Here is a 12,184-nt window from a genome sequence, read left to right on the forward strand (position 1 = left end):
ATTTGTGAATTAAAAATCAAATTCAACAAAAGAATCTTGATCTTAATTTATTTATTATTTAGAGGAATTATTAAAAGAAAATCAAAATATTTCAAATTACGCAGTAAATATATCATACTATTCACAAGTAAATGAAATTTCTTTTTACAAATAAATACAACGTTATTTTCATTCCTTCCATGAACCCGTAAAGTATAAAAATACCTCTCTCAGGAGCAGTTTCCTTTGTATCACACCGAACAAAAACTTGCACGCATTCCTTTTCTATATCATGGCAGTGCAATATCGAAAAGAGTTAAGAAATTTTTCAACGTACCGGAAAAAAACTTTCTTTCTCGAGTTACAATCTCTTATACACGCGTGTTTATTGCGACGTTATCGAGAGAAAAGACAGAGACGAGAAGAAAATAAAAGAAAAACAAATAAGAAACACGCTTAATTAAAGGGAAATAGAAATATTCGAGGAGAAAGAAATTTAACTTTGAATTTGTTTTCGTTTATATCCACCGTCGTTTTGAAAGTCGAACCGTGTATACGTATTCAGTATACGGTTCGCGTTTGGAGCGTACGTTTCGAAGGAGAAAGCTCGTCGTGGAAAGCGAAAGCAATACACCGTGGATATTTTGGCTCTTCGAGGGATCGTTGTGAACCGATATGGATACAAGCAACGAAAAAAGAAAGGAAAAAAGACAGGATGTAAAATTCCTCACGGTCCTTCCACCATTAAAGGGAGTCTCGCCCTTAACATTTGGATGCCTGGAAGCTCCTGTGGAAATAGGTCAAGCAGCGAACGATTGTCCAAGAAACGACGTCTCGGATCATCAATGGCTTGATAGAGGAAAGTCGTGGTGATTCATCCGTTTGATGGAAAACGTGCGCGAGGTTGAATTTGAATGATCGTGGCGGTGAGGACGAAGTACATCTAAGGGATGAACGAAAAGGTAAATGGAATAAAATATCTTGGATTCTTTATTCTTTAAATATCATAGCGAAATTTATTGTAGGAAAATAGGATTTTTAGATTTTTAGATTAGTTTAGATAACTCGTAATTTGGAAAATTTTTTTGAAATGAGTGATTTTTGGGAAGGTTATACAAGCGTGTTGAATTATTCAGAGAATTTGTAGTAAAATTAAAGTTTATTTGTAGTAAATTTAAAACTATTTAGGGATAAAATTTATCTTTATTTTGAATGGAATATAATTATAGTTACTAAGAAAGTTAGTTGTAAAGAAACGTTTAAAAGATCTTTGGTGAGAAACTAGTTTATCTGAGAAGACATTAATTGTAAGGTAAGATCTTTGACGGAAATTGAGTTTGTATAGCCTTCCCTGTGTGAGGATACTAAAGTGAACGTTTGGGATCTTTGATAGGAATTGAGTTTGTGTAGTTTCTTATATACAGTGAATATATAGAACTGAAAGATTAAATGTAATTGCAACATTTCATATCGTATTGAAGGGGATAAAAATAGAGATATTACACGTAACGTTATTAAGGTAGAAGATTAATGATTATTTTTAGATTTATGTTCTTTTTCTTAGACAGAAAAGAACCAAGATAGAGATATAAAAAAGTGAGGCTACTGAAAAATTAACTTACAATCGTCCATTTTTTTTTCTCGAGATTATTTAAAACGAATCACCTTCGGAATATTATCATATCTCTCGCTCCTCCTTCGTTATTCAATTTCAATTTCACACCCGATTCAAACAGAAATGAAAAATTCGATTTCGTGGAAATTAAAAAATTCACACGCGGATTAACGACGAACGAGTCTAATAAAATTTCCGACCCGAAACGATGAAAACCGTTTCGTGGAATTTTTCACGTGTCCATGGACACGCGTGCAATCACCGCAACGATCCACATTGAATTTTCATCGAACGATAGAATTCCCACGTGGAACGACCCCCTCGTTCGATCAGGAATGGCGGGCTCGGTGCAAAATGCAAGGGAAACTGAAGTCCCTCGTGGTTAATTCACGATGTGGCTGCACCCTATCAAGCCACCGTGATTTATTGCACGCCCCTGCCACGAACTTGCCCGTAAGATTCAAGGACAGGGACAAAGACGTAGAGTCAAGTTCAATTACTCTTCAATCTACCTGAACGACCGTAGAGGAGGAAATAAACCGATAGCTTTATTGGTTGTGGGCAACGGTATGAGCAGAGGATCGAGAAATGGCCGAGATTCGTCGGGAATAATTTAATATATTCCCGTGTTTTGCTCGACAGGAATATTATATCCAGGAATATTATGTCGTGAATGAGAAAATTATGAGGATGATTATTTGGAACCGTGGTTGTTCAAGATTTTTTATTCGCGAAGAAAATAAAATAATTCTAGAAAGAAAATTTTCTCGTGAAAGAAAATTATTTTTCTTCAAGCATTTTTGATTCTAAAGATGATTATTCAGATTTAATTGTAATAATTTGAAAAAAATTCTCAAAAAGTTCATAGATAAATATAAAGATGTGAATTCTAAGTAGATAATTATTTTCTAAATTCAACGAAGTAATATTGTTTAAATTAATTATAAAATTACATCGATACAAATGGAATATTATTTCACGTTTCTTGAAATCTTTTATAACGATTGAAATTATGAATAATTTGGATGAATCAAACACCGCTATAAATGGATTTTAATCACAAATCTAAGGGAAACTTTATATTTCTATGGAAATATCGTAAAACAATTAACAATGAGAAAAGGAGAGAAAATTCCCGATACAACGATAAATCCTATTTTTACGCTACCGTTCATAAATGAAATTTTATTACCTCAAACATAATAATCAAAATTATTACGATAACACAATTATCTCAAAGTGAACAAAACTACAGATAAGGTAAACAATTCAAAACAATTTCAAAATAATGGAAATTCCATACGTATCAACACAATCAAGAAACCAATGCATTTCTACTATCTGATTTTACAAACATTTAATATCATCGCCTAAAATTGCATTAAATAAAATCCAATTAATAAGGATTAAAGGACAGATATATATATATGAGGCGACCTTATAAATTATTCAAATTGCAACTTTATTAAATTAATTTCCCAAACGCAAATACAATTCTACGCACGTTGTTTTCGACGACAACGAAACAACAAATATTTCTGATCGCAAGAGAAATCCGATAATCGCGCAAACGAGACGCACATCCACGAGGGCGTGGGAAAAAATTCTCTGGACAATTCCAACGTGATGTGATAAAACTTTGCTGCTCGTGAAAAAAATGAGCGTAATGACAGGAGAGCGAGCCAGAAATGCCGTTAACCGGTGATCGCAATTACAGCCCACGTTTAATTATATAGAGGATGTCTGCAAGTGTCGCGAACCCGCGACATTCTCCCTTGTTAAACTTCACCCGGAATAGGATTGTAAATCGATGCCTAAATTACAACGAACGTGGGCCTGTTGCTTCGCCATTATCTCCATTATTTTTCCAAGATTATTCAAGTTATTCAATGATTAGAAATAGTGGGAATAAATGGACAAGTGATGAATTATTAAATAAAAGTAATGAAAGGTGTATTGTAACCCTTTCATATATCTTATGATGTGATATCTTAAAGATCCATAAGGTTTAGATATAATTTAATTTGAAAAAAAAATTTCGTTCGTACTTTGTAATCTCAAATTCAAATCTTTCTGTTTATTACGATTCTCATCTCTCTTTTTGATAATTCATAAATTATTCGAATAGAAAATCTACTTATAATAATCGATCGTAGAGACGATTCGTAACAAAATGATCCTGTCGCCAGTAATATAGTATTTTGTTCAACTACGTGATACGGGAAATATTGACGATTGAATTTATTTGAATAATTTTTCAATAATACACAGGAAGATCGGTGGGCGTTTAAGCTCAACAAATATGGCGCACAAGGATGCGTTGGAACGTAAAATCTTGTTTGCTCTGTCAGCCGTGAGGATCGTCGAATTTTCGATAACAAACGTGAACATTTTTCCTTTACGATTTCACGATTCTCGAAACTTTGTGTGATTTATACTATACACGTTATATAATTCGTATAGTTTTATACAATTTACATCCTCGATCGAAAGTGGCGAGAGTTTCTTCTTAGAGAAAATAAACCTGGAATTTCCAATATTTGTTTTAATTTGCTCGAAGATTTGATTCTTAAAAATATCCTTGCACTTAATTATTATCAAACTTTCGAAGAGAAAATTGTTGTAAGGAAACTCTTTGATCAATAATCTATCAAAGAAAACAAAATTATAACATCGATTTAAGACCTTAATGATAAAATTATCAGAATTATTAAAATAGAAGGAAAGAGCGTTTTTTATCGACAAATTTCTCTCTAAATTTGTTTGAAAATTAGTCGAGAAGTTTTTCGTGAGAAAGAAGGGATTAACTCTATCTTCATCACAAGAATTTATCTATCGAAGATTGTCCACCATTCTTCAAAGGATCCTCGTAATTGAACTTCTTCAACGCGACGGAGAAATCTCGTTTGCATATTAGTGGTCCGAACTTTTAGTCTCTGTCGCCTGGACAAACAATCCATTCCTCGGTTTTTCCTTTTCACGAGAAAAAAGTGGACTGAGAACATCACCAGTTACGTGTTTTTTTTTTTTTTTGCATCTTATATAAGCTTGATATCGATGTAGACTGGGACGATTCCATGCTCGGACAATTTGGAACGTTGAAAGGATATATAAAAATGGATCTGTCTTCCGTTCACGCTATCTTATGGTACTTTAGAAACGGGCAGTTCGTATATTTCTTATTTTTCCAATTCGTGATATCAAATTGTACATTTTTTGGTAGGAGAGAGATTTCTATTTGAAATTTGTGATCTTCATAAATTTTTTCAAATTATTAAAAAGTTTCAAACATTTTTTTCTATCGTTCGTTTCTTGAATTTAAATAGAGTAGATAGTTTATATAAGAATACGAAAAAATCATGAATTACTTACGCTTTCTTACATTTCACGGTGATGATATTTTTAATTCGTTTTCAATCCACCGTCTCGTTCTTTTTCACTTGTGTTTTTATTTATCTAATTTTAGTTGGTATAATTGTTTCCAATCAGGACTATTTTATTTCACTTTGCCCGATCAAGGTTGCCTTACTCTACTTGTCTCAGCATGGATTCTACCCGTCTCGCCATAACTGTTATATTTTACTGCCTATGCTCCACGTATAATGGAAATATTTAAACGAATTCCGCAAAAAGTTTCGGAAGGTTTTTATTTACACGCGAAACACGCCACGAATGAAAACAGCAAAACAACAAAAATAAAATACAAGTGAAAAATAGAAAAAAAAAAAAAAAGAAAGAGATCTCTCTTTGCACGAAGAATGGAAAAAATATATAGATGATGAAAGAATAATTCTGGAAATATTCTTTTATAAATTCTATCCAACGATCGGAAAATTTTGTAACGTGGCAAATCGTTTAGAAAGCTGGTAAAAAAAAAAAAAAAAAAAAAACGTGTTTTGTTTGATTTCAGAGTCCACAATCAGTAAACAAGAGAACATCGATCGTTAATCGAAAATGTAAGCAATACGTAAATGTAATTGTCGTCGAAACTGTAAATAGACACAACTCGCCACTCGTCAAAATGCAAATACTATACAAATAGATACAGTTCCAGATAAAATTGATTAATTTGATTATCGCCAAATCGACGAGTTTAATCACGAGTTTTATATCCTTTCAAATTTCGTTACATTCTCAATTTAAAGATCGATTCGAGAGTAAACTGTTCATCTTGTCAACTTTCAATCTGTCAATCGAAGTCGAACAAATGCCCCGGGGGAGGGGAGGGATGTTATATTAGCTAAGCATTCCTCTGAAACGATTTCAGTTATTGCTGCACAATATTGTACCTTATTGTACCCTCTTTCCCACTCTATCAGTTTGCGCGATGATAAAAGAGAAACGAGCGTTTTCTCGTGCCACTCAGTCCCTTCTTCAGGGACCCCCTTTTGCGATACTCTTCTATAAGATCTCTTTTTCGCTGATCGTTTATTTGCCATCTTTCCTCCATTCTGTTGTTGCAGAAAGCACCAACTCGTTCTGCAGGGCATTATTAAATTTTTTATTTAACAGGTCGTTGAATGGCAAGGATGCGTCCAGTTGTTGACACTTTCTTTTTTTCTTTTTTCTTCTTGCTTCGACAAAGATATTATTAAGGGAAAAGGGGAAAATTTTCATTGATGTTGAAAGAGATATATTTCTTAATTTAATTAATAAAGAATGGAAATGAAGTGATTTTTTTGGATCTGATTGATCGAGTCAATGATTGGACACGATTTGAAGTAATTTTATTTTAAAATGTCCAAATATTGCAATATAATTCTTCAATTTTTTTTTTAATTATAAATAATTTCGGGGTACAAGGAAAATTTAAGGGGCAGAATTTGATATTAAAAAAGATTTTTTTAACTTACAGTCTTTTCTTTCTTCTTTCTTTCTTTTTTTATAAGTGTCTATGTCTCGCGATCCACTTACAACCGTGTTAAAAATACCACTTGGTTAAAAAAAAACCACATTTATCCTCGACTATATACACAGACTGTATATCCGCAATAAAAATATAATCTAACAGAAGTTTTTATATTCCCATCGATTAATGGGATATCGATTCCTCTCGAAGTTATAATTCCTATTGTTCTCGGTTAACCAACTAATATTAAAGTTTAATCACTTCTCCACGTGAAACAACAGATTATATATAAAATTTTTCTTCTCAACTAACAAAGGATGAGAAGAAAATTCTCATGAGAAAGAGAAAGAGCGAAGGGAAAAAAGAAACCAATCCTTCATCTAATTCCATCGAATCTTTTAATCTTTTGGATAATTTTAATATTAATTCGAAATTAATTTTAAAACAAATACAAATAAATGAGAATCCCTCTTTATTTTTATTAATTTCTCCGGATAACAAAAATTCTAACGTAGTCTCCTTCTTTCTTCCAGGTTTCCACGGAATACGGTTTCGATTGAAAGAGAAGTTTTCGAGAGGCTTCACAAATACAACAACTGTTTGGTGTTCCATTCGAGAGGCGCATAACGTTCAAGGCGAATTTCCAACCAAGGATCGAAGAAGGTTGCAGTTTTCCTGACAAATAAGCCAATACGTTTAACTATCGGCGGAACACCCGGTAATTTTCTCTCCACTTCACCTTGCTCCAACCCCGTTCGTTATTAGCGATATAAGCGTAAGGAAACGTTCGTTATCGGTTCGCTCGTGCAAACAGGATCACTCGTCTGGGATAGCATCTGCATGCAAATAATGAAACGATCGGGCTCGAAGCATCGATTCGTACGAATCGCCTTGGACGTTGAGGGTGCGTGATCGTTGGAAAAAAAGAGAAAAGAAATGTCCTCGATCCACGAGCCAGTTTTATTTTTTGTATGCAAAATGCGTGGAAATTATAATTACTTAAGTGGTTAAAAGTGGTTGTTTGTTCCGCTAAGTAGAATGTTCCAAGGAAAGTTTGAGGAAGTTTGATGGAGTTTTTGAAGCGTTAAATACTTGTTTCCTTTTGTTATAAGATTGTAGTTGGAAAGAGGAGGATGAGACGATTTTACGCAAAGGATTGATGGTCTCGGGTGAAACAATGGGTAAAAGGTGATGGGTAAAACTGAGAGGAATATTTATTACGTGAAATGAAATTAGGAAAATTAATGTGATGAAGCTAGGTTCTTGAGCAAATTTAGATTGTGGAATATTTGTTGTTAGGATAGAAATAAGAGTGAAATAAGAAGTGGAATTTATCGTTGATGAAATTAATTTTTGATATCGAAGGAGGATAAAAATTGAGGCTGGGAAAACGTTGGTTGAATTTTAAATTACAATCAAAATTTTTTTAATAAGAAAGAAACGTATTAATTTAGAATTAATAATAAATAAATTGTAAAGGGTATATAGTAAAAAAATTCAGAAAAATAAGCATGACGTGACAGGTGGATGAAAGTTTAGAAAAATATTGGTGATTCGACGGTTCAGTGAAAGGTCAAGAAAATATCAGTGATTCAAAAAGGATAGATTTTGTTGGTAAACCAAATATTTGTCAATTGCACTTCAATTAAATACTTTAGCTAAATATCTTTCATTTTTTTCGATGAAAATTCTCTTTTAAATTATTTTCACGATAGAAATAATTTTAATTTAGAATATAATAGTAAATATAAGAAATATTCATTCAATTAGAAATATTCTACGATATCAATAACTTGTGGCTTACACGTAATAATGTGCACACGAGCTATTGTGTTATTTTTCCAAGTTTTCCCTTCATGGAAGCAAATTCCTCCTAGTTTATTGTTTCAAAAGTTTCAGACAGTTCGACTTTTCCAATAAAGAAGAAGCGATTGTAAATTTTCGAAATATTCAGGAGTAGTAGCACAAAGGAGAATAACTTTTGCAATGTTCACTTCAAAGTTCTTTATTCTTGGTCCTCGTTTTCCCATATAGATTTCTATATAAGAGGTTAGTTATAATGCACTTTCTGTTTTCGCCAGTCACAACTCGTAAATGTCTCCTTTAAAGGTCTGTCTAAAATTCTGAAATACGCGAATAGGAAATCGTTTTGCGATTATCCAAGCGTAGACTTGAAGAATAGAATAATCTTAGAATAATCTTGAAGCGTAGAATAATCTTGAGAGATTATTTCAAGATCAAATTGATCGTGTTAATGAATTTTTCGATAGAAGAAAATTTAGAATTAATATTGAAAGTTGAATTGGAATGTTGTATGTAGATTTGTCATTTATAGGATAGGAAAAATCTCATTTGTATTATGTAAATTTTTTCACTATTGGTATTTTAATTGTCTCATTCATCAGACACAGTTGATTTATTTTATTTTGTATATTTTTATTCCAATTGTTTAAGTATTATCCCTTTCCATCTGATTATAATTGTCTTTTGCACGAGCTTAAATCTACACGTTTTAATGTGAAATTCTTTTTCCAATTTTTATCATGCTTGTCGTTGACGGAAAAATTGTACGCCTTCGCAGTTTTTTCACCTTTAACCCAGATCCAACGTTATTGTGCATTTTTCCTTCATTCCTTCGCGTTTGTCTATTTCCACGACTGGTTTCAAAGGAATTTCGTGTTGGGGTTGAATAACTCACGACATTGTATTTAAAGATATGTTAAAGAAATTGTTCCTTAAAGATGGAAATGTAGAGTTGTATTACAAGATGTGAAACAATATTCATTTCTTCTTTATATTTTTTTGTTTTTCATACGATATTTTAAATATTTCTTTCAAAAATTATTAATCAACTAAATGTTACATATAAATTCTGTCATTTCCTTTCAATATATAAAGTGATGATCGTAAGAGTAAACGATCAAAGGAAACAATAATAGTTTATAGCCAACAAATAATTGCGTAAGCAGTAATAAAGTTAAATTTAGTCGTAAAACTAGATCATAGTAGTGTTAGTAACTCGATTATGCATGAAACAGTTCAGGAAGTTAAGGTAAATCTCTATAGTAGAGTAGCAAGTTGAATTTAAACAAGCTAGTTTCTTGAATAGATTCAAAAGTATCTTTGTCAACTTTCTCAATCAAGAAAAAAATTTTCTATAATGATTGGAAGAATGGTCATTACGTATGAGATATAATGAATTTAATTAGTTAATTAGTTTAATTAATTCTTATTATGTACAATTTAGTTAGTATTCTTATCATGCAGAATCCTAAATACATTAACAAAGTTTATGTTCTGAAAAACCATTAACAAAATTAATATAGGTCCACTATATTTATTATAAGTAATAAAAAAATATTTTTAAGTATGAATAACAAAAAATTTAACTTTGATATGTATAACACATGTATATGAAATATAAAAATATATAAATCATCCCTTTTCCTTGTTTTTTTATTAAAAATATCATAGATATTCTTCAAAAATCATTATAAATATTTATATTCATTGTTACAATACAATAATTACAATTATAATTAAATAAAATATTAAAATCAAATAAAATTATGATCAAATAAAATAGAAACAAGGAAAACAATAAGTGCGAGAAGGACAGAGATAGTAGAAAAATATGGAAATCAGTGCCATCTCTAGTTTGGCCTAAAGCAAACACAAAAAAAAGGATAGCAAATAATAGAAAAGGATAGAAATAATATAAAAAATTAGCTTTCAGCGCCATCTTACAATAATATATTAAATTTGAAGTTTTCTTAACAGCCGGAAGATGGCAGCACATACTTATACAGACACGTGGCGCCATCTCTTCGAAAACCGCTGAAATTAAGGTTCTTTTGTTTCGCAAAAGATGGCAGCACATACTTGTGTTGACTCGTGGCGCCATCTCTTTGGAAAATACTCAAGTTAAGGTTCTCTTGTTTTGAAAAAGATGGCAGCACCTACTTATGTTGACTCGTGGCGCCATCTCTTCGAAAAATGCTCAAGTTAATGTTCTTGTGTTTTACGAGAGATGGCAGCACCTACTTATGCTGACTCGTGGCGCCATCTCTTCGGAAAATGCTCAAGTTAACATTTCTCTAATTTGCGAAAGAGGGCAGCACATACTTATACAGACTCGTGGCGCCATCTCTTTGAAAAGTGCTGAACTTAAGGTTCTTTTATTCTGCAAGAGATGGCAGCATCTACTTATGTTGATTTGTGGCGCCATCTCTTTGGAAAATACTCAAGTTAAGGTTCTCTTGTTTTGAAAAAGATGGCAGCACCTACTTATGTTGACTCGTGGCGCCATCTCTTCGAAAAATGCTCAAGTTAATGTTCTTGTGTTTTACGAGAGATGGCAGCACCTACTTATGCTGACTCGTGGCGCCATCTCTTCGGAAAATGCTCAAGTTAAGGTTCTCTTGTTTTGAAAAAGATGGCAGCACCTACTTATGCTGACTCGTTACGCCATCTCTTCGCAAAATGCTCAAGCTAAGGTTCTTCTGTTTCTCAAGAGATGGCAGCACATACATGTATCGACTTGTGGCGCCATCTCTTCGAAGAATGCTCAAGTCAGGGTTCTTTTAATATCTGAAAGATGGCGCTAGCGATTAATTCTAAATATCTCTATCTTCTTTTAATCTATTGCTATCCTTTTTTTCTATGTTTCATTTGCGGCACTCTGAAGATGGCGCTGATTTCCATATTTTTATACTATCTCTGTCCTTTTTTTCTTTACTTTCTTTGTCTATCCTTAACCTATATAATAATATATAGGAGAATATCGTTCTTTTTAATGACAAAAACAAAAAATGCATCAAAATGAATATAATAAATTAATAATATAGAAGATAAGTTCAAAATATGTTAATATGATATAATTTTATATATTATTTTAATTATCATTATAATTAGAATTAAATAAAATTATGAAAAAATAAGAAATAATAATTCCTATTAATATTTTCTATAAAATAAATAATTATAAGAAGATATATATAGAAAACAGTGAATATATCACTGAAAATAATTGTAATTACATAAAATGATGAAAAAATGATAAATAAATAAAAAATGATTTCTGTCAATGTATCAATTTAAAGAAATAAGTATAAAAAAGAATAAATATGAAAAATAACTATAAAATTTCAAAAAAATTTGTGCAATCTTTTATCAAATTATATTCTTTTAATTTTAAATGTTTGCAATTAGAAATTTTGATTTTATATTAAAAGAATATAATTTGATAAGAAATGATATACGAAATTCTAAGCCCAGAATTTTTCGATCAAATTTTCGATTTTACATTAAGAGAATATAATTTAACAATATGTAATATTTTCAAAAACAAAATTTTATATATTGTGAATGCTTATTATTTTTATATTTACTAAATTATACTTATTCTTCAATTATCGTTTTTTATTGAATATTATCGAATTGTTTTTTTTTATAGTTTTCTTAATTCTAGATATATAGTTGCATACTAATCTCTTTTTATTACATCTTTTAGCAATAAAGTTCTTTTATTATTTTCTAAATCTAAATGATTTATGAATACAGAAAGTAATAATTTCACTTTATTATATTTCGTTTTTAATAATATTGTAATTTTATATTAACTTTGAATTAATCCATTGTTATCTTTTTGTTCAACTTTTAATTGATTGTTATTATTGTAATACTATAATAATTATTTCATTGCTTTTTAAAATGTTTTATTCACAATAATTTACACATTA

Source organism: Apis mellifera, linkage group LG5 (assembly GCF_003254395.2).
Source record: "Apis mellifera strain DH4 linkage group LG5, Amel_HAv3.1, whole genome shotgun sequence".
Taxonomy (NCBI): Eukaryota; Metazoa; Arthropoda; class Insecta; order Hymenoptera; family Apidae; genus Apis; species Apis mellifera.